This window comes from Manis pentadactyla, chromosome 6 (genome assembly GCF_030020395.1).
Source record: "Manis pentadactyla isolate mManPen7 chromosome 6, mManPen7.hap1, whole genome shotgun sequence".
Lineage (NCBI taxonomy): Eukaryota > Metazoa > Chordata > Mammalia > Pholidota > Manidae > Manis > Manis pentadactyla.
Genome location: NC_080024.1, coordinates 127,007,172 through 127,029,474, shown reverse-complemented (window position 1 = coordinate 127,029,474; position 22,303 = coordinate 127,007,172). Strand labels below are relative to the sequence as shown.

The window sequence follows — 22,303 nt, the reverse complement described above, 5'->3', positions numbered from 1 at the left end:
GAGAAGGTGAATTTTTAAAAATAAGAATTCATAGATAAATAGAAGTTCATCAAGGGCAAGTATGTGAGGAAGAGGTGATCCAGGTAGAAAGAATAGATAAGAAGAGGCAGAAAGGCTTAAAAGAGCATGTCATATTAGCAGAAAATTTTCTGTGGGTTGTTTAGGGGAGGTAGGAAATGCAGCTAGAAAAATGGATCCGGGCCAGTTACTAGGGGTCATTTTGAGTTGCTTGAGTATGAAAGTCAAGTGCTACTAGTGAAGAGCAGCTAAAAGTGCTTAGTGATTACATGATCAAATTTACTTTTAGAGAGGTTTTTGAGAGGATGGACAGGAAAGTGTAGATTTAGGAAGCAGAGCAAACCATCAGCAGGCAGTTTAAGTAGTAAAATAGGGTAGAGAAGGGAGAGAGCTAACGGGAGACACTGGTTTCACTTAATTTACCAGCTCTTTGCTTTCAGGGAATTTCATATCCTGCAGCTGACCCAATACAATGGATTTGAAGCCCAGTTTCCTTCTGCCAATTTTGCTAGCAAGGCTTTTTATAAGATTTTCACAAATACTTTATGTTTTCAACCTAGGGCCACAAACAAGTATAATTTTTGATGTCCTTTCGCAAGTTTTAAAGAACAGCTTCAATTGTCTTTATGTTGTTTTTCCTCTTTCCTGAATTATATTGAAACCTTCTGCCAAAGGCATAAAATCATCATTAAAAAAAAAAAAAATTCAGCCAGCCCATCTGTTGCAGAAGTTCCACCTTCCCTGAAGACAGCTAGCACATTTCTCTTCCTCTTCAGCAGTCAGTGTTGCTTCTAAATTCCCCCAGCAGAGTCTTTGAAAGAATCGCAAACTTCTCCCCAACCTTTTCAATCTCACTCTTTAAAGCATGGTTGAGATTTAGGGTAGGTGGATAGAAAGTACTTCTCAGTCATATCAATATTTCTTTCAAGTTTGGCATGACTTCGTCTTTTAGATTCTCAAAATATTCATCATACCTTCTCTCTCCAGAACCTTGTATGCCATGTGCTACCTACAAAGGCTAGACTCTGACTTTGGAGAGCACCTTGCCAACCCTCCTTTCCCACGTGCTCCCCACAGTTGGAGTGTCCGTGAAACTTACTAACAACCCCTGTTCCTCTTCTAGACCATGCTGCAGGCTTCTGGGATCTGGGAATTCTCTGCCAAAAGAGCCTCAAGCTCACATCTAAGGACTGCACAGGCCTTTTCTCAAGTCTTGCCTCCGAGGGAGTAGCCAGTGTACGCACCCTTGAAGGGCCAAGGGACAGCCAAAGGAGACCTATATTCAGCAAGTGTAGATGGAGTGGGACATCCGGTCTCAAGCATCTGCACATGTGTATATCTGCACTGCTGGACAAAGCCAAGGATAGGAAGAAAAAGGGATGGTCAGCTTTCCCCACACTGTTGTGTTTCTGCCCCAGAGCACTAAGGAGTCAAAAATTCCAAATTCAAATATGCCCTTCCAGGTTATTATGAAGACATATTTTTTTCAAAGTACAAGGGTCAAATATAACTTAATAGTATGTTGACCTGACTTCTAACAATTTAAATATTTAAACACATTATATGGATCTCCATGTTCACTCTTGCCCCAGGAAGAACACATGATAGGAAGAACAGATGATGAGATATGATGTTATGGCTCCTAGACAGCTTCCTTGTTCTAAGATGTTCCTCTGTAACCTGTTGCTGTGTCTGAAATCCCACCATCATTATTCATCTTTATTCATCCTTTTTCAGGTGCAAGTTTACCTGAGGGGATCAGTTCTGTGGGATTGGCATTTCCAAATTCTCTCAGATAGTAGGTTGGAAGAGATTTTTAATAAGTGAAAGATGGACATGCTATGAAAACAGGCAACAACCATGCGAGTCTAAAAATAACATGGGAAACTACAGAGGAAGGAATGGTGTAGAGAACACCCAAGGGGAGCATGCACAGTTTAGTGAGCTTCCTAAACCCTGGCTCAAGCCTGTCAAATCACTGTCCCTGACCATTGGATCCCATGTGCATTTTGTCATATCTTGCTGGGGGCCTGGTCCAGGGCTAGTGATTTCTTGGGTTCATGGTGAGGAGAAATAGGTCAAGGAGTATGACCCCTGTGCCATCTCCGGCAGTTGTTGTGGTCTTCGAAATATAACTCTGCCTCATATTTCCTCTTCTTTAGGGTGGAGGTAATATTTCCTAACACTCATAAAATACTTTCTAATTTGTTTGACCTTTTTTGTTTGTTTGTTTTGTTTTTGTGAACTCAGGTAAGAATGAATGTAAAGGGTTCTGTACTAGAAAATGTTCTGTCCATGAGTGGGCTGTCAACAGGCTCTTGTGCCTGGCTTTGCCTTGCTTTGCTCATTGTTGGAGTAGGGACTATGTGTGTGTATCCGTGTATGTGTTTGTCTGAGGCAACCTTGGAATTCTAATCATGATAAAAGCAGCGTACAACAGGAACACTGCAAAGCAATGGCCTACGGGTGCTGTAATTTTTGAGGTTTGACTCAAGAAGGGGACACTTATGTCCATTTCCACCATTCCCAAGGGGAAAGTGCACAGAAACAGAATTAAAAGAGTTCATCATGAACCAAGCCTCTGATCTTACCTCCCTGACAAACTGGAGGTCATATAGAGCTCCAAAGTAGTGGACAGTTTTAAGGTCAGAGTAGATTGCTGGGGTGGGATGTCTCTTTGAGATGATTGGAAGATAAGAGGTGTTACCCACATAGTGCTTTTCAAGGCTGTGCTTTGTCTAATTCAAAATGATTCTAAAATCAGATAATATTCCAAATAATGCTTATAATAAATATCACTTGTGCTTAATATTAGATAGGGCATGCCAGACATGTATTAAATAGAATATTATCTAATTATAGCCCCATAACAATACCAAAAGTTAGGTGAAATTTCTATTCTAATATTTTAATGAGGATCAGGTAGGAAAACATCCCAAGAAAGAGAGATTTTTATGTGGAAGGGAAAAATGAAGTTATGTGTACATGAGGAATAAGTAGCTAGGGATGCTGTTTGGAAAGATGTCAGCAAAACAAACTGCCAAAGTCAAAGTGTTCTGTTTCTTTTTTTTTAATTGATGTATAGTTGATACACAATATTATATTGGTTACAAGTATACAGCATGTATACATTACACATACAGTATATATACATTGTAAATTCTTCACCCAGCTAGGGTAGTTACTATCTGTCAACATAGAAAGATGTTACAGAACTATTTACTATATTCTCTATGCTGTACTTTCATTCCCCATGACTAATTTATACTCTGATTGAGATTCTGTGCCTCTTTACACCCTCACCTCTTTCACACACTCACCCCAACCCCTCCCCCATGGTAACCACCAGTCACTTCTCAGTGTCTATGAATCTACTGCTATTTTGTTCATATGTTTTGTTTTGTTTTTAGATTCCATATGTAAGTGAAATCATATGGTATTTATCTTTCTCCACCTGGTTCATTTCACTGATCATAACACCCTCCAGGTCCATTCATGTAGTTGCAAACGGCAGGATTTCTTTCTTTTTTGTGGCTGAATAATATTCCACTGTGTACTTGTACCACACCTTTTATCCAGTCACCTATTGTGCCATTCAAATTCCAACCAATAATCATACTTTCAAAAAAAGTAACAGGAGCAACAACATAAATGCCCAAAAATATAATATGATTCAAACTCCATATGTCAGAGGCAGATGGTCCAACACAAACTCTAAAGAGGAGTAATATGCACCCAACAAGTAAGAGTTGTGGCTGTGCTGAGCAACAGCACCTGGGGACTGGGGAATGACTTCGTGGGAGGTGGCAAGGGATCTAGGTTTTGAGTGATACATAGGATAATAGTCACATGTCATGTAAGTGTAATTACAGAAATTATTGGTGGAATAAGTCATATTAAAGAAACAAGAAGCTTTTTAAATACCTGAACAAAACAGGAAGGAAAAGTTATTTCAGAAAATGATCAGACAAAAATTAAATTGTTCTTACATATCTTACTGGCAAAATAATTCTTTACAAAATCTATCAGCTATAGTATTTTATGAGTCAAACTCTTTCAAAGTTAGAAAAAGAATTAAAAATAAGCAGAAGCAGCTTGATTTTGCTGTTTTCCAACTACCCTGCAAACGTCCTTCAAAATCCTCTTCCCTGAGATTATCCACCCTCAGGAATGATGATTTCATTCCCAGGTAAATACATCCTCCCAAGCACTAAGTGATATTCAATATTTCTCCTTAGGTGAAATATCTCTTACCAGAACAAGGGGTGAAAACAAAAAGTTGGGGTGCTGTTTGTCAGCATTCAGGGAGGATAACAGGGAAGACATATTAACCTCAGAAGGATAAATGAGGTCAAAACAGCATCTTAAAATAGCCAAAAGTTGAGAAGTCCTTAACAGGAAGCTGTAAAGTGCCACCCAAACAGAACAGAGAAGTCGAGCAGCAGAGAGAGAAACAGAAATGTTGTTGACTACTTGCTCTCATATCAATCATTCTGTTTAGGATTTTGTTGGTGTTACAGTCTCCAGTGTGTGTGCTGGGAACCTCGTCTAGCATCTGATTAGAAAGGTGAGGTTGTCAGTGCATTTCTACTCTTTGGAAATGTGGAGTGATGAAATATCAAAGTCAATATTTTTGCCAATCTTCCCTGCCCTTTGCAATCTCACATCTCTCCAGGGGCCTAAAATCTGCCGATCCTGGAGTAGATCCATGTGTGGCTGCCAACAAAGCTTCTCGGAGAGGAGGCTGAGTGATTCCACATTGGGCAGGAAAACATGCTCCCCTGTGTATCCCCAGTGAAAGGAGGAAACTCCAAAGGCAGGAGCAGCGATGGAGCAAAAGGTTCTGCAACAATGAAGTAACAGGTCTCACTGTGATTTTATTTCTTTAATTTGGTTCATTTCTCCAACTCGACTTTTATTTTTCTTTATGAGAAAATTTAATATAAAAAATGAGTATGTTTTGAAGTTTGAAATGGTGAAAGAATGATTTAGGGCTTGAAGCATTGTTGTAGAGGAAATTCTGAAAAACTTAGGGGAGTAAAATGTGGCCCTTCTGACATAATTTTCAGTAGACTTTTGTCCCCTTCACTTTTGCCTGAGGTTTATACTAAAGTCTGGTAACCTGTCAGTGATCTTTGACCAGATGCATTCTCAGGAAATTTTGGGTTTTCTCTTATTGATTTTATTTCTCTTCCTTATTTTTCCACCACTGCTAATCCTTCAATGTCTACTTTGCTCTATATATTCGAAATATTAACCATGTTCCTTATGTGACCTGGGAGGATCCTGAATCTGTGATGTAAAACTCTGGCTGTCTGTAGTAGCTGAGGCAGACTGAGTGTAGATTTGACAAAGATGAGTAAACTACAATAATATCATTCAGGAGGTTTGTTAAGTATACATGTTACCAGGACAAATCCCTGGATTTTAGTCCTATGTACCTATCTGAGGCTAGTGAATCTGATTTTTAACATGTACTAAGCAATTCTAGTGATTCAAAGCTATTTTACCACCCTTTCTCTCTCCCTATGCCCTTCTTACTTCCCTCAACTTATTTTATCACACAGTACGGTGTTTAGACATTTTAGTGCCATACATTCTTTAGAATCAGATAGCCTTTCCTCTCCAGCTTCACAACTTCAATTTCATAACCTTATGGAAGCCAATTTGCACTCTGTTCTGCAGTTTCTTTATTTGTAAAGTGGGGATAACTTACATTGCCATGTGAATTTATGCTAGCTTCCTGGAAATGCAACATACACATTCACATATACACATTCACCAATACCTGGCTTAATGCTCTGTTTTTGAAGCCCTGACTAAAACTCTAAGTTATATGTATATACATGACTTTGACTTCACATGTATTTATTATATACATATATATAAATACACATATATATATTTATACATATATAAAGTATATATTGTGTCAATTCAATCGCCTACTCAGGAATGATTGTATGATACTGACCTTAGGAAATTTTGAACCAATTTATGAATTTAATTGAAAATAAGCAGTTTGGTAAGACTTAAGGCTAAGACAGTGCAATAAATTTGCCCTTGGAATTCAAAGGAGTGTGTGTGTGTGTGTGTGTGTGTGTGTATTGACTAGTTGCATCAGAATGGGAATTACAGAATGGAGGAAAGAAAATGACCAAAAAAAGTAAGTATGGCATATCAATTGAAGATTTATGTGAATTAAAGGGCACAATTTGAAGATACCAATTTTACCTATTCTCCTTTCAGGTTATATTATCAATGTTGAAACTAACTAATGAAATCAAAACCTGATGCTATATGACTTAGTAATGAAAATTCTGATTAGAGTAGTGGGTAATTTTGTAACTACAGTTTTTGATGAGGAGTAAAGATGTGAATGGAATGGCACATACTTTGAAACTCAGAATTTCTTGTTGAGTGAAGGTAAAAAAAGTTATAGACAGCAGTACAAGAAACTAGATTATCCACTCAATAGTGCTTACTTTTGTTGATTAATAACTTCATTTACATGTTCACAGTTTTCCATTTAATTAATATTTCACTTCTCTCAAAATGTGCTCTGCACTGTTCCTGTAGAGAATCATGTGTGTTAAAATTATAATCCCAGAGAGTTCCTGAAACACACTGAACTGAGATCTTTGTGAGTTTTCTGTCTGAGAGTAATCTAGTCCCAATTTGTGATTACCCTAATGTTTGAAACTCTAGTTAAGATTTCACCCATTTAAATACTAAGGGTATTTTGCAAAGTTCTACAGCCCATATTATAAAAGTTAAGTCCTAGCTTTGGTCATTGAATACATCCAATTTCCTGTGAAAGAAGTGTGAAAAAGAGATGAAGGAAGCCCAGGAAGAACATGTGAGAAGTCCATACGTGAAAGAATGACATTGTAATTGTTAATCTGGAGGCAAAGAATGGCCTCAGGAAAGGGATCACTAAGAGTATTATGGCTTCTGAAACTGAAAAACAATATGAGTGGGATACTATGGACTTATTACATATATATATATATACACACACACACACACACACAGTGTACATATACCCATATATATATATATCTTAAATACAGCAATATATATGCAAATATATGTATGTGCACTAAAAAAAAACTCTTCCAATGAATACTTAATGAGCAGCAATCTTAGTTAATTCATTCCTTGTTTCAACCTTATTATATATTATTCCTTATTGTATATTATTATATATTAACTGCTTACTCTGATGCTCTGAGATTAATATTGTGAGAAATATTTCTAAAGATGCCTTAACCAACAGAGATTGTATTTTACTCATTGAGACCAGACTTTTGAAAATCTTTTAGAGAACAATAAAAGTTATATGCAAAAGTCTATAGAAAGCTGTATAAATCTTATACAAATAGAGAAGAGATGAGTAGAGGTCAACATTCTTGAGAAGAAATTTTCATGGAGAAGAAAACAGATGACTTGTTTATTAAGGAGGGGTAGAATTCAAACCAAAATGTGTATGGTGAGCATTACTGAGAAGGAACACTGTTAGAAAGTTATAGAACTCACTGAGCTTGGAGGACTCAAGGGTTGTATCATGGGCCACCATAGTGCTGTTAAAGTTGGACTCGAAACTTAACCACTAAAATAATTATTTTCAGAGGAGACAAGTCATATACACTGGTAAACAATCAGCAGTCATTTGCAGAAGGAAGGAAATTATCTTGGGAAGCAAATCCTCAAGTTATTGAGTCTAGAGCTGAGCTTAGATAAGTGAGAGTTCTGTGTGCACAGGAAAAAAACAAAGAAAACAACTGGAGGGAAACCAATTAGACATGAAAATAAACCAAATCCAGGATATATGGGCAAGAGCTCTATTGTAAAGTACCCTGGGGGTCACAGTGAGGAGTTTTCACTTATATGATAAGTCAGAAGAAGCCCTGAAGGTTTTTCATTGAAAACTAAACACAACAGAACTATGTTCTGGAAAGACCAATCTTGCCAGAGCATGGGAGGTAAATTAGAGAGACCCAAGTGGAAGTAGGTAGGCCACTTAGAAGAGTAACATGGCATCCTAGTTCACACAGAAAAGGCAGTGATTTCTCTAGGGTGGGAGTTAGTAGAAAGGAAAGGGTGTAGCAATGGAGAAGGAGTTAATGGGAAATAGCAGAAGAAATGAGTAGCATTTGCTATAAGCCATCTCCACCCCACTCTGTTATACTCTCATGCAGTCCTCATTCCTCCCACTTTTGATAGTGGAGTATAGATATATGAATAAGTAGATGCTCTTCTTTGTTTTGTAATTTGTCATGCTATTAATTCCCTGGTGCCCATGTGTATGCTCAAATGTGGGTGTATGCTTAAATGTGTGTGTGCACGTGTGACAGAGAGAGAGAGAGAGAGAGAGAGAGACATGAGTTGGGAGTGTGATGCCTGCTCCAAGCACTGGGGCGTTTTCTTGTCCTGGCATGACATCTTGTTGGCTAAACGAAGATGCCTGTCATCTTTAATTAATAAAAATTAACTATAAATCTCCTTGCTTCCCACAGGAGAGCCTTTTAAACATCCCATCAGGGACTTGCAGAGGTCGTCTGGCGGCGAGTCAATCAAGAAGCAGCATGAACTGGCAGCCAAATCTACGAGGATTTTTAAAGTAAATATTTATATATACATTTATATACTTCCTTGTCTATCTGCCAGTCCTAGGTAGTCCTCATCTGAATTTGTTTCCATGGCCTCTCCACAGACAATTTCTTTTGCCAGCTTCCCTCCACTACCCCTTTATTCTTCTCTCACCATCCTTATACCCCTACCCCCCACCATCCTTCTAGTGCTGGAGACCTGTGCAGTATCATTTTCCGCATAATGAAATCTAGAGTGACATTAATATAAGTGTAATTTTATAGAAGGGAATGGGCCTAGCTGATAGTTTCTACCTGCTGTGTTTTGATGATAGACATTGGGATGTCACCATCTGTGTAATGAAATTTCACCTCTGTAATGGTTCAGATTATCAAACGTTCTTCCAAGCTGGGTCTAGGAATCTACTTATTTATTTATTTACTTATTTATTTATCCACAAACTGTGCTGTAGTCCTGTTTATCAATGAAAGGTGTCAGTGAAAAGGTTTTTAAATGTGTTAAGCAAAGTAAAGGAAAAGTGAGTCTAACTATTAGCAACATTGCCCCCTAGATATATCAATCATAAGTTGAAGTTTCTATTTCCAGTCCTGGACAGAAGTTTTTATTCCTTACAAACTTCCACAGCTCTTGAACTGCAACATACCATATCGAAGGTTTAATGTCAGGTAAGTGTAAAATTAATGTAAGAAAAATGCATGCAGTGTTTATTTTATAGATGTTTATACATGATCTCATTTAATTTTCAAACTATGTTGTCAGGATGCAATGAGTTAGCAGGTCTAAAGCTCCAGGAGATAAATGTAAGACAAAATGTGTAACATGCATGAAAGGTGGGTGCTGTTACCTTTTAAAGCAAAAAGTAAGACTCAGGACAGTCAACTTGTCAAGATGGCCCAGGGATCCAGGATAAAACATTGTAACTAGATCAGTCTGCCTTGGAAATTCATGTTCTCTTCATTACTCCAAGTTGCTTTCCAGACACTGAAGCCAGAGTGGGGCAGGTGAGTTATTTTCAGTAGAGAATCTCAGATATGTCCAACTGTCCCAATATAAGTCAATATATTCAAGTTCTCATATGAAATATTTGTGTCTCCTGTTGCCAGCAATGGCCTAGAATTTGCTTGTTTCTCTTTCCCTAATGTCTAACTGATACAATGTCATCATGAAGATAAAGAAGATTGGAGAGAGAATAAATATTGATATGTAATCATATCTGTTAGATTGCACACTGCTTATTTCATTACATTATAAATCAATTTTTGTATGAATACTTAAAACTACATTTCAGATTATATCCAGAAGCCTAGTACACATTTTTGGTAATCAGTTGTTGAATATTATGGCTGATATTATCTTCTACCCTCATTTTAAAATAAAAAGTGCTAATAATATTATTTCATTGTATCATTATTCAATGTTTTACCCTTTTTCTTGCTAACCAAAAACCTTCAAAGATTCAAAACTCTGTTCCAACCTTTACAACTGGTGTGGATTCTTTAACTCTGAGGTGTGCTAGAGTGATAGACAATAATAATAATTAAATTGTCAAAATTTTAAATCACTTACCTCTGTTGCAAATATGTTATAAATTTTTACTTGCTTGCAACTCTCATATGATTTCTTGAGTAGTGTTTTTCATATAAAATCCAAATCCTCTTTACTTATGTCAGGGCCAGTGGGAGAGTGGAGCCCACAGGCAAGTTAAAGATCAAGTCCTACAGAAGCCTGAGAACTGTGGACCTATTTTACTGAGTGTAACTGGCTTTTGAGTCCCTCCTCAGTAGTTTCAGATTTTTTCATACACCTTCTCTCTCATCTTTTCTTCATAATTTATCTTTTTGGGATGACTTGGAGTATAATTCTAGAACTCAGATTTCCTGCCTCTGATTTAGTCTACTTCCTAAGTGTTTTATGGCTTTATGTCATTCCTGGTTATCAGAATATTCTGCACAGAACTCTAAGCCTTTCTTCATTACCTCAGGCAGGAGTCTCTGTGGCTAGAGATTGCAAGAGATCATATTGATCACTATTTTATGTGGGCTGAGGAAAGAATCAAAATACTTAATAACTGAACAGATGGCCCAAAGAGTCAGTGGAGTGTTAAACCAGTAGTTTTGTTGGTGGTGAGCACATGCTATCTACTTTGGAATAAACAAACCCGAGTGGTATAAGTTTGTTTATCAATGGGGGTAAGAATAGAGGTAAGGGATAAGTTTATTTTCTTGACATTGTCCATCTGGGTCTCGGACAAAAACCCTTGCTAACTCAAGAATGAAATATTTCCTTTAAAAATATGCCTTTCATGTCCTAAAACCTTTGCATGGACCAGAGACCAGAGCTTGGATAACTGACATAAGAAACCCTAAAGACTTTTGCCTATATCTGGGTGCAGCTGTAGCCTCCAAAATCCCAAATTATACCTACTATTTTATTTGATTTCCTCACCAAGTAAAACTAACTCCATCTCACTTGATCTAACCACTAAATGATAAACAACATACATTTGTTTGTCATTTATATCAAAAGAGATGGGAATATCCTAGTCAAGACTTGGTGGCATATGCTTTATTTTCACCTACCGTCCTTTATCTTAACTTCTTGAGAACCCTTCACATTTATCCTTTGGGATGATGCCATTTTTCCAAGATTCATCAAGAAAAATGATTCACCAATAATTTACCATAAAATCTAAGACTATATTCACTGACCTTATAATCTTGAAAATTCAAGTTCAAACATTCATACATACAGTGACACACAAATACAGAGTGTATTCTTCATTTTTCTGGTTATTTTTTGTTGAATCACCTTCCATTATTTAAAACTTCTTCAGTTGCATCATCGTTTGCTCTCTCTTTATACTAGTGGAAAGATGAACAGTTCAGATGCAGTCTATTTCCCTCATACTGGGTATGGAGTCACAACAAGAGAATTATTGTTAAGGGTTGAACTTCAGTGATTTGGAGTTTTAAATATGTGAACTAAGTTTAGAGAATTTTCCATTGCTAAAGGTTGTGAACAGGCATGAACAAAGAGTCAATGTAATCAGGAAAAATTAGGAAGAATAGGAAGAGCCAGTCACCATAACTATGTAAGCAGATGGCTTTCTAAGGAGCAAAAGGTTCCTGTGTTTCAGAAGAAGCAGGAGGCCAATAATCAAGGTCCTATCCTGTGACAATGAAAGGAAGTACAGAGGTCAGCTTGCAGACCTCATTAACTTGCTGTGAAGATAGAAACAAGCACTGACTGTCCCATGTGTCAAATTGTGGAATTTCTGAGCTCTTGCAAAATGTGTTAGCTTTAAAAATACTCATATTTCCTATCCTCTGAATCTGCAATTCAGGTAGAAGAGTTTATTTGGGCTTAGTAAACTAGGAATAGAGAACTTCTTCAACTTGACAAAGAATATCTAAAAATTCCTACACCTAACATTACTAAATGGTGAGAAACTCAAAGCTTTCCCATTAAGACTAGGAAAAAGGAAAGATGTCCCTTTTCACCACTCCTTTTTGTACTGGAAGTGCTAGCTAATGCACTAAGATAAGAAAAGGAAATAATAGGTATATGGGTTGGGAGAGAAGAAATAAAACTATCTTTGCTCACAAAACAACATGATGAGCTACGTAGAAAATCTGAAAGAATCAAGGAAAAAAAACCCTCCTGGAACTAATAAGCAATTACAATAAGGTTGTACACTACATAGCTCATATAGATAAGTAAATAACTTTCTTATATACAGGCAGTGAATAAGCAGAATGGGAAATTTAAAATATAATATCAGTCATATTAGCACCTCCAAAATAAAATACTAAGGTATAAATCTAACAAAATATATACAAGCCTGTGTAAGGAAACTGTAAAACTGATGAGTAAAATCATAAAAAATCAAGTAAATGGAGAGGTATGTTAATAGAGTGGAAGACGCAATGCTGTCAAGATGTCAATTCTTCCAAACTTAATCAATAGATTTATTTTAATTCCAATCAGAATCCTAGAAAATTCTTTTGTGTATTGACAAACTAATTCTAAAGTTTATATGGAAAGGCAAAAGACCCACAATAGTTGACATATTACTGAAGGAGAAGAATAGAGGACAGATACCATCTGACTTCAAGACTCACTATATAAATCTATAGTAATCAAGACAGTATGGTATTGGTGAAAGGAAAGAAAGATAGACCAATGGAATAAAATAGAGGATCCTGAAATAGACCTACATATATAGTCAAATGAACTTTGACAAAAGAATGCACTCAGGTTTAGCACATCCCTCTGTCCTCACTACTTCATTTTGTATAGAATCTGCTCAACTGCTTTTTCATGATATTTTCTTTTTTTGCATAGAGAAGCCAGGAATGTAGTTATGAACATAATGTCATGATTTCTACATGTGCAATTTAGATTCAATGGAAAAAAGAAAAAAAAGGCAATGGCATATGTATTGTTTTAGATTGAACCCTATATATTGAAATCCTGATTAGACTAAACCTAAAGGTTTAAACTTTATGTTATCTAATCTGCATTTTAGGGACATTGACATTAGGAATGTATATACAATGTAAACACTATACAAGGGATTATTCAGAACCTCAAAATCATCCTTCCAAAACTGTCATAGTGTCTTGTGGAAAAATCACCTGGGGAACTCAGCGATGCTGTATCCACCCACAGCATAGGAACAGGTAGATTACATTTATAGGAGTGAGCAAAATGCAGCCCATGGGCCAAATGCAACCACAGCAAGCTTTTGTAAATAAAATATTATTGGGGCATAGGCACACTCATTCTTTTATGTATGGTCTGTGGCTGGTTTGGGCGGTAGTTTCAGAACTGAGTAGTTGGGACATGTAGCCTAAATAATTTGCTCTATGGCCCTTAACAAAAAAAGTTTTCTGACCGAAGTTAGAAAATAGAGACATCAAAAAAGTGTCACCTACCAAAACTGGACAGCTACATGTAAGAGAATAAAACTGGATTGCTGTCTAACTCCATACACAAAAGTAAACTTGAAATGGATCAAAGACCTGAATGAAAGTCATGAAACCATAAAACTTTTAGAAGAAAACACAGGCAAAACTCTCTTGAATAAAAACATGAGCAACTTTTTCATGAATATATCTCCCCAGGCAAGGGAAACAAAAGCAAAAATGAACAAGTGGGACTATATCAAATTGAAAGCTACTGTACAGCAAAGGACACCATCAGTAGAACAAAAAGACACCCTACAGTATGGGAGAATATATTCATAAATGACATATCTGATAAAGGGTTGACATCCAAAATATATAAAGAGCTCACATGCCTTAACAAACAAAAAGCAAATGATCTGATTTAAAAATGGGCAGAGCATCTGAAAATACACTTTTCCAAAGAAGAAATTCAGATGGTCAACAGGCACATGAAAAGATGCTCCACATTGCTAATCATTAGAGAAATGCAAATTAAAACCACAATGAGTTATCACCTTATAGTGGTTAGGATGACCACCATCCAAAAGACAAACAACAAATGTTGGCAAGGATGTGGAGAAAGGGGAACCATCCTACACTGCTGGTGGGAATATAAATTAGTTTGTCATTTGTGGAAACAGTATGGAAGTTCCTCAAAATTCTAAAAATAGAAATACCATTTGATCCAGGAATTCCACTCCTAGGAATTTACCCTAAGAATGCAGGATCCCAGTTTGAAAAAGACAGATGCACCCCTATGTTTATAGCAGCACTATTTACAATAGCCAAGAAATGATGGAAGCAACCTAAGTGTCCATCGGTAAATGAATAGATAAAGAAGATGTGGTACATATACACAATGGAATATTATTTAGCCATAAGAAGAAAACAAATCCTACCATTTGCAACAACATGGATTGAGCTAGAGGGTTTATACTCAGTGAAATAAGCCAGGCAGAGAAAGACAAGTACTAAATGATTTCACTCATATGTGGATTATAAGAACAAAGAAAAAACTGAAGGAACAAAACAGCAACAGAATCACAGAACCCAAGAATGGACTAACAGTTACCAAAGGGAAAGGGATTGGGGAGGATGGGTGGGAAGGGAGGGATAAAGGGAATAAGGGGCATTAAGCACATAATGTGGGGGGTGGGGGCACTAGGAAGGCAGTATAACAGAGAAGACAAGTAGTGACTCTATAGCATCTTACTATGTTGATGGACAGTGACTGTAATGGACAGTGGTGGGGACTTGATAATGGGGAGAATATAGTAACCACAATGTTGCTTATGTAATTGTATATTAATGATACAAAAAAAAAGGTGTCATCTAAACATACTGTAAGTGACCGTACAAAATAAGGACAAATAACTAACAAAATATATAAAAGTGCTGTTCATATTGCTTTATATAACAAGTAGCTAATGAACATAATAAGTAATTTGAAAAATAAACTAAAATTAATCCTGAAGAAGAGAGGAAATAATACTAAAGCCCTTACTGTTAAGAAGCTCCATTATGATAAAATTTGGGGAACATTTGTTCCAGTTTATAGGACTAAGAAAAATGCATTTAATGAAAAAAAGAAAGGAAGGAAGCAAGGAAGGAAAAAGGGAAGGCAGGCAGGCAGAACTTCTTTTTTTCAGGAATTAGCAAATGCCAAAATAAAATTAAAAATTATTGAGAGTGACCCAAGTTCATTCATGAAGAATAGAACATAAATGTTACACACATTATAGAAAAAAGTAAATGAGAATTAGGAAGAGAATATAAATTAGATAAAATACTCTAGTATATCTAATTGAAAATTGTCAATTATTAGATTCTTGGATAGTGAGAAAAAAGTTATAAATAAGCACTCCCAAAACCCCTCCTAGTAAACAAATAAATGATGAGTGAGAACAAAATACCTGCCAAGTGGTATTATAGAAAGCACAAGATACTATATCATTGAAGAGATGATCATTGGGATGGCCCATAAGGTTGGCCATGAACAAGGTCTGCAGAGATGCTCATATAATGAACAGGTGGAAAGTTTGGGCCAATGAGATTTCCTCTACCAGCAACACATCTGGGTACGTTCCATTTAAAACCTATATACAGGTCTTTTTTTAAAATTTTTACTAAGTTATGATTGACATACATGCTTGTGAAACTTTCACATGAAAAAACAATGTGGTTACTACATTTACCCATATTATCAAGTCCCCATCCATACCCCAACGCAGTCACTCTCCATCAGTGCAGCAAGATGCCACAGATCCACTATGTGCCTTCTCTGTGATACACTGTTCTACCCATAATCCCCCACACCATGTGTACTAAACATAATACCCTTCAATCCCCATCTCCCTCCCTCCCCACCCTCCCTCCTGAACATACCTCCCCTTTGGTAACCACTAGTTCCTTCTTGGAGTCTCTGAGTCTGCTGCCATTTTGTTCCTTCAGTTTTGCTTCACTGTTATACTCCACAAATGAGGGAAATCATTTGGCATTTGTCTTTCTCCGCCTGGCTTATTTCACTGAACATAATGTTCTCCAGCTCCATCCATGTTGCTGCAAATGGCAGGATTTGTTTCTTTCTTATGGTTGAATAGTATTCTGTTGTGTATATGTACCACATCTTCTTTATCCATTCACCTACTGATGAACACTTGGGTTGCTTCCATATCTTGTCTATTGTAAAAAGTGTTGCAATAAACATAAGGGTGCATATGTATTTTTGAGTCTGAGAAATTGTATTCTTTGGGAATATCCAAGGAGTGGGATTCTAGGGTCAAATGGTATTTCTATTTTTAGTTTTTTGAGGAACCTCCATATTGCTTTCCACAATGGTTGAACTAGCTTATGTTTCTACCAGCAGTGTATGAGGGTTCTCCTTTCTCCGCATCCTCACCAGCATTCTTTGTCATTTCGATGCTGGCCATCCTTACTGGTGTGAGGTGGTATCTCATTGTGGTTTTAATTTGCATTTCCCTGATAATTAGTGATGTGGAGCATCTTTTCATGTGTCTGTTGGCCATCTGACTTTCTTCTTTGGAGAACTGTCTCTTCATACCCTCTGCCCATTTGTTAATTGGGTCGTTCACTTTCTGGGTGTTGAGGCATATAAGTTCTTTATATATTTTGGATGTTAACTCCTTGTCGGATATGGGATATGTCATTTATGAATATGTCCTCCCATACTGTATGATGCCTTTTTGTTCTGTTGATGGTGTCCTTTGCTGTTCAGAAACTTTTTAGTTTGATGTAGTCCCATGAGTTCATTTTTGCTTTTGTTTCCCTTTCTCAAGGAGATGCATTCAGGAAGAAATTGCTCATTCTTATATTCAGGAGATGTTTGCCTATGTTGTCTTCTAAGAGTTTTATGGTTTCATTGACTTGACATACATGCTTGTGAAAGTTTCACATGAAACTTTTGCCAACACCAGCTATTGAAGAGGCTGTGATTTCCCCATTGTATGTCCATTTCTCCTTTATCATATATTAATTGACCATATATGGTTGGGTTTATATCAGGGCTCTCTAGTCTGTTCCATTGGTCTATGGGTCTATTCTTGTGCCAGTACCAAATTGTCTTAATTATTTACAGGTCTTTAATGAGGGATTTTTCTTCTCTTGTACCTTTTCCCCTTTACCAGCAAGAAAATCTTTCTCAGAAACTGCCTACCAGATATCATCTTCCATCCAATTATAAAGACTCATATCAGTAACTATTTCTATATTAGACAAAATATACTTTAAGCCAAAGACATTCACAGAGACAAAGACGGTCATTATATAATGACAAAAGGGTCAAGATGATATATAACATTTATAAATATTTATGTACTCAACACCAAAGTACCTAAATGTATAAAGCAAATATTAACATTTATGAAGGGATAAATACATGGCAGTACAATAACAGTAGGGTACTTCAATACCCCACTGTCAACAATGGATAGATCATTCGACAGAAAAGCAGTAAGGACATATTGGATTAAAACTATGTATTAGACCATATGGACCTAACAGACATATACAAAACATTCTATCGAACAGTAGCACATGTTCTTCTCAAGTGCACATAGAACGTTCTCCAGAATAGATCATATTTTAGACCACAAAACAAGTCTCAATGAATTCAAGAAAACTGATATCGTATCAACCATCTTTTCTGACTACAGTGATATGAAACTAGCAATAATTACCAGAAGAAAATGGGAATATTCACAAATATGTGAAGATTAAATATATTAAAAGCATGCTCTTAAACTATGGTCAAAGAAGAAATCAAAAAATATCTTGAGATAAATTAAACTGAAAATACAACATGCCAAAACTTTTGGAATGCAGCAAAAACAATACTAAAGGGAAGTTTACAGCAATAAATGTCTTCATTAAGAAAAAAGAAAGATCTCAAATAAACAACCTAACTTTGCATGTCAAGGGAAAAGAACAAATTAAATCCCAAGTTAGTTGTAGAACAGAAGTAACAAAGATCTGAAGAAAGAAATAAATGATGCGGAGACCAGAAAAATAATAGGAAAGATCAATGAAGCTAAGAGTTATTTTTACAGACTGATTTACCAAGAAAAGAACAGAAAGGATGCAGATAAATAAAATTATAAAGAAAAGAGGAGACATTACAGCTGATACCACACAAATACAAAGGATCGAAAATGACTATTATGAAGTATTTTACATAGACAAGTCAGACAATCTAGAAAAATGGTTAAATTCCTAGAAATATAAAACCTAAGAAGATTGAATCATGAAGAAATAGAAAATCTGATCAGACCACCATAAAAATAATTAACTAGTTGCACTGTCACAAGTGGGCAAGCCTTTGATGTCCTCACAGCTCTTGTCCTTAATTGTTCTTCTATTCAGAAGGCTTTTTTCCATACCTGTCCTAACTGCTGAAGCAGGACTGAGTTAGATAGAAATCTTCCCATAAGCTTTACCCATGGCAGCATGCACAACTCGCTCTACAAATTCACACATCTACCCCTATTATGACACTATCCCATTGCATTCATTTCTAGCCTGCCGCTGTCCCCACTAAGTGGAATCAGTTTAAGAACATTGATCATGTCTTTCTCTTATTTTTATATCATCAGAATTTAGCACACTTGGCACAATTTTGAAGCTGAGTTTCAGATAACATAATAAATGAATAAATGGATGAATGGAAGGAGGAAGGAAGGGGGGAAAGGAAGAAAGGAAGAAAAATTTATGTCCTCTTGCCCAAGAAAAATATAAAAACTTAATACTGTTGGTTTTGGCGGTAAAGAGATGGGATCAGAAGCACATGCTATGGTAAGATGAAAGTGTATTTTGAGAGAAAATAAACTTCAGTGTGCATCTTGGATAGCAAACTGTAAACCTATCACTTCTTGCTGCAAATCTGGCCCTCTGTGGAATAAATCGGTCCTGTAAGCTCAGTGATTTTCATAAAATAGTATTCTATTCTTTAAAAGAGTAAAATGATCTAATCTGCAGTTGCAGTTCCCCCCACCTAAAAAAAAAAAAGGATTATTGAAATTTATAGATTTGGCCATGGCAAAATGGCATTTATGTTTTTCAGAGTTAAAATGAAATAAAATATATAACTTGTTGGGTTTTGCTTTCATGACAAATAGGCACTGACAAATACATACCACATTACCATCCTTGATTGCTCTGATGGAACTCATTTTCATCTTATGTTCCTCTAATTACATGAAAATTGCATACTTTTTATGCATGACACATTTTGCACAGCTTTAGCAAAAGATTGTGAAGAGAGGGAAAAAAAACATTTATCAGTTTTTTCCCCTTTCACAGCAGCAATTGATCATCTTCCCAGCAATCAATCTTGCTTTATGGGCCTTCTTTTCTCCACTATTGTTGTAACCAAGTGGCAGCAGAAAGACACTGTACACAAAAAAACATGGTGGAAATTTTTAGGTGTTTTCTCTGCTCTTAATAGATGAGGTTTAGGATGCCCTTTCTTTCCATTGATGGTTCTGAGTTGTTTTCTTTGCTTCTCACTCCCCTTTCTGCCTAGATTTTAAGCTTTTCATCTTAGAAAGAGTGATATGACTCTGCCTAAGAATCCTGCCCCACCCCTTATTTCTCATTCAAGCTACTTTACATTTATAGAGACCATTAAGACTTTTAACACACTTTCTTATCAATGTTTTTCTCATTTTAGCTTCATGATTAAATGGGATATATTCAGAGAAGATAATTTTAAACTGCATTTTGAAGATGAGGAAATTGAATGATTATATGACTTCTGACTTGTCTAAATTGATGTGATTTATTTGTTTTGAATCTTAAAGTTGATTCAGAAGTCCTGGCTTCCAGTCCCAGATTTTCCCAAAGCGTTTACCCTCTCTTTATGGAAAAAGTGGGGAAATAATTTTTCTGCTCCCTGTCCCTAAAATGCATACAAAGAACACATCAATAACAAATATAAGAGAAAATTACAGGCAATCAATTGGGTGTTCCTTTTCCCATTCTTTATTTCTATTCTTTCTGAGAAAGAAGGCATTGACATTCTCAGGAAGCTCAGCATCATTGCATTTAACTCGAAAGGGATTGCGGAAGGCACATCTCATTCCTTGAAAATAATGACAAATTATGCAATTTTTGTTTTACCCAACTAGATTGAAAACGCCTGGGGAATAGCCAAGCTGCCTGGCAAAGGGAGGCATTTGATGTTCGGGGCTTTGGAGCTAAGGGAACGACATTGCTTTTTAAACAGGTGCAGACTCCTAAAGCTTTGCTCGCTTCGCTTTTTTGGACAGGCACAGCACCTGACCAACTTCGGGAGAACAAAGCCTCCATCTGGACTGAAGGGAAAGAGAGCTGGTCGCCTGTGGAGCTGCAGAGAACAAGGCTCTGCTTCCTTTGAAGCTCTGGTGTTCTTCTTAATCACTTGGCAAAGTCTTAATTTAAAGAGGAACTCTTAGAGAAAGGGGAATCTCAAGTATATTTGACTTTCGTATCAAATCTACTTACCTTTCATCAGGTTTATTAAAACTGGTGATGTGTTAATTGTGAACTCCTTTTGTATCTGAACATGTAGTACTGCCATTAGGGTCTCCCTCATTGCTCTGTTTGGTCTTGGGCTGTGCTCACATTGCTGTCTGTCCTGGAGTAATTATTTCTGGGGATAAACATTGTGACATCAGGCACATTGGATTAAAATTGTTGCATAGTAAACACAAGGGAACTTCAGGTCTTAGAATGCCTAATTAGACAACAATAAATTTGTTGTGGGATGGATGAAATATAGAAGCCCAGGAAGTATTGCATTTTCACCATTATATACTATATACATTAATGTATTTCATATCTTTATTCTTCTGAAGTAAATATCCTACAGGAATTCTCTTATCTTTTTACAAAGGTATGTGAAAGATCCACTTTGGATAGATGTATAAAACCCATAAAGCTATAGTCTCAGGAGTAGTCAGCTCCGTATTGTGTTTGTGCAATATGTCAGTGATCCAGGACATGCACATAATCCAACTTCCACCATGGAGTGCTATTTAAAAAAATAGGGCATAAGTGAATTCTTCATTTTATCCTTGGCTTTGGTTCCTGGATGAAGCCATATGTTGGGGATATAAGAAACATGTAATTCTTGACATAAAAGAGTTTGTAATCTATATGATAGAAATAAAATCATCTGAGAATACAGCTGCAAAAATAGAATTAAGTATCAAAAAATATCAGTGAGAAATCATAGCATGACAATCTTAGTTAAGTAAATAGATGACAAGTTTCAGGGAACTTCAGTTAGAAATAAACTTAAAAAGTTGCATAAGTTATGAAGAAAGGGAAAATATGTTTTCAGTGTTGGTGAATTAAAGAGAAAATGTGTGTAAGGAATAAACCATCAGAGTTTCAAGGGAAGACTCTCAACATGTCAAAACAACAGTTTTGAAAAGATATTGGGATTAATGAAGACATTTTTAGGCAATCATCAGATTGGAAATTTAGATGAAGGTCGACTTTTAACTGTGAGTGGAGTGTGTGTGTGTGTGTGCACTTTTGTTCTCTTCTCACATCACTCTACGGATTTTCATGAGATGCCTCATGCAACTACAGCCCGTTGAACTATGCTCCATACTCAAAATATTGCTCTCAGTCTCTATCACATCAACCTTTCCCTTTGGGGCCTCTTTCCAGCTGAATCAGGATAACAGAGTGATCGACAAAATGATTTTACACCAAGTTGCATATCTGTAACTGTAGTAATGCATGACAGTCTCCCAAGACTGCTTTATTTGCAAAGGGTATTCCTAACTCAAAGAACCAGTGGAAGTCCTTTCAAGGACTTTACAACTGGAACACTTTGGGGTAACAGGAGGACATCCCAGTGTCCCTCAGTTCTCTCCACATAAGTTTCTGTCTACTTCCAGGAATGCACATTTGGACAGAAAAGGACTTGCTCTTTGGCCCTGTAGACTTCAGAGGCCTGTAAACAATGGTGCTTGTCACATTGGGGGTTGGGAATAGAAAAATGGGTGGGGAGGTAGTGCTCGCAAAATCCCATTCAGAGAATTATTTATTAATCTAGTTTGTAGTTTATGCTCATAGTATCTGTAATAAATAAACACGCTCCAGAAGAAAGCACAACTTAACAAGGAGTAGATGAGATTGAATGTGAAGACTCCAGCCCTGTACAAGAGGCACTGGCCCATTAAATGAATGTGCACAGCTACTTCTTAATGCTCTCC

General features: G+C 36.6%; 1 long non-coding RNA gene across 1 annotated transcript; it reads left to right on the top strand.

Moving 5' to 3' along the window:
- Positions 1 to 4,723: 4,723 nt before the first annotated feature.
- On the top strand, positions 4,724 to 21,576 carry LOC118912220 (uncharacterized). Its single transcript, XR_005024727.2, has 4 exons — positions 4,724 to 4,881; positions 8,538 to 8,641; positions 9,217 to 9,296; positions 20,363 to 21,576. It is a non-coding gene; the product is annotated as an uncharacterized LOC118912220 (long non-coding RNA).
- Positions 21,577 to 22,303: the final 727 nt, after the last annotated feature.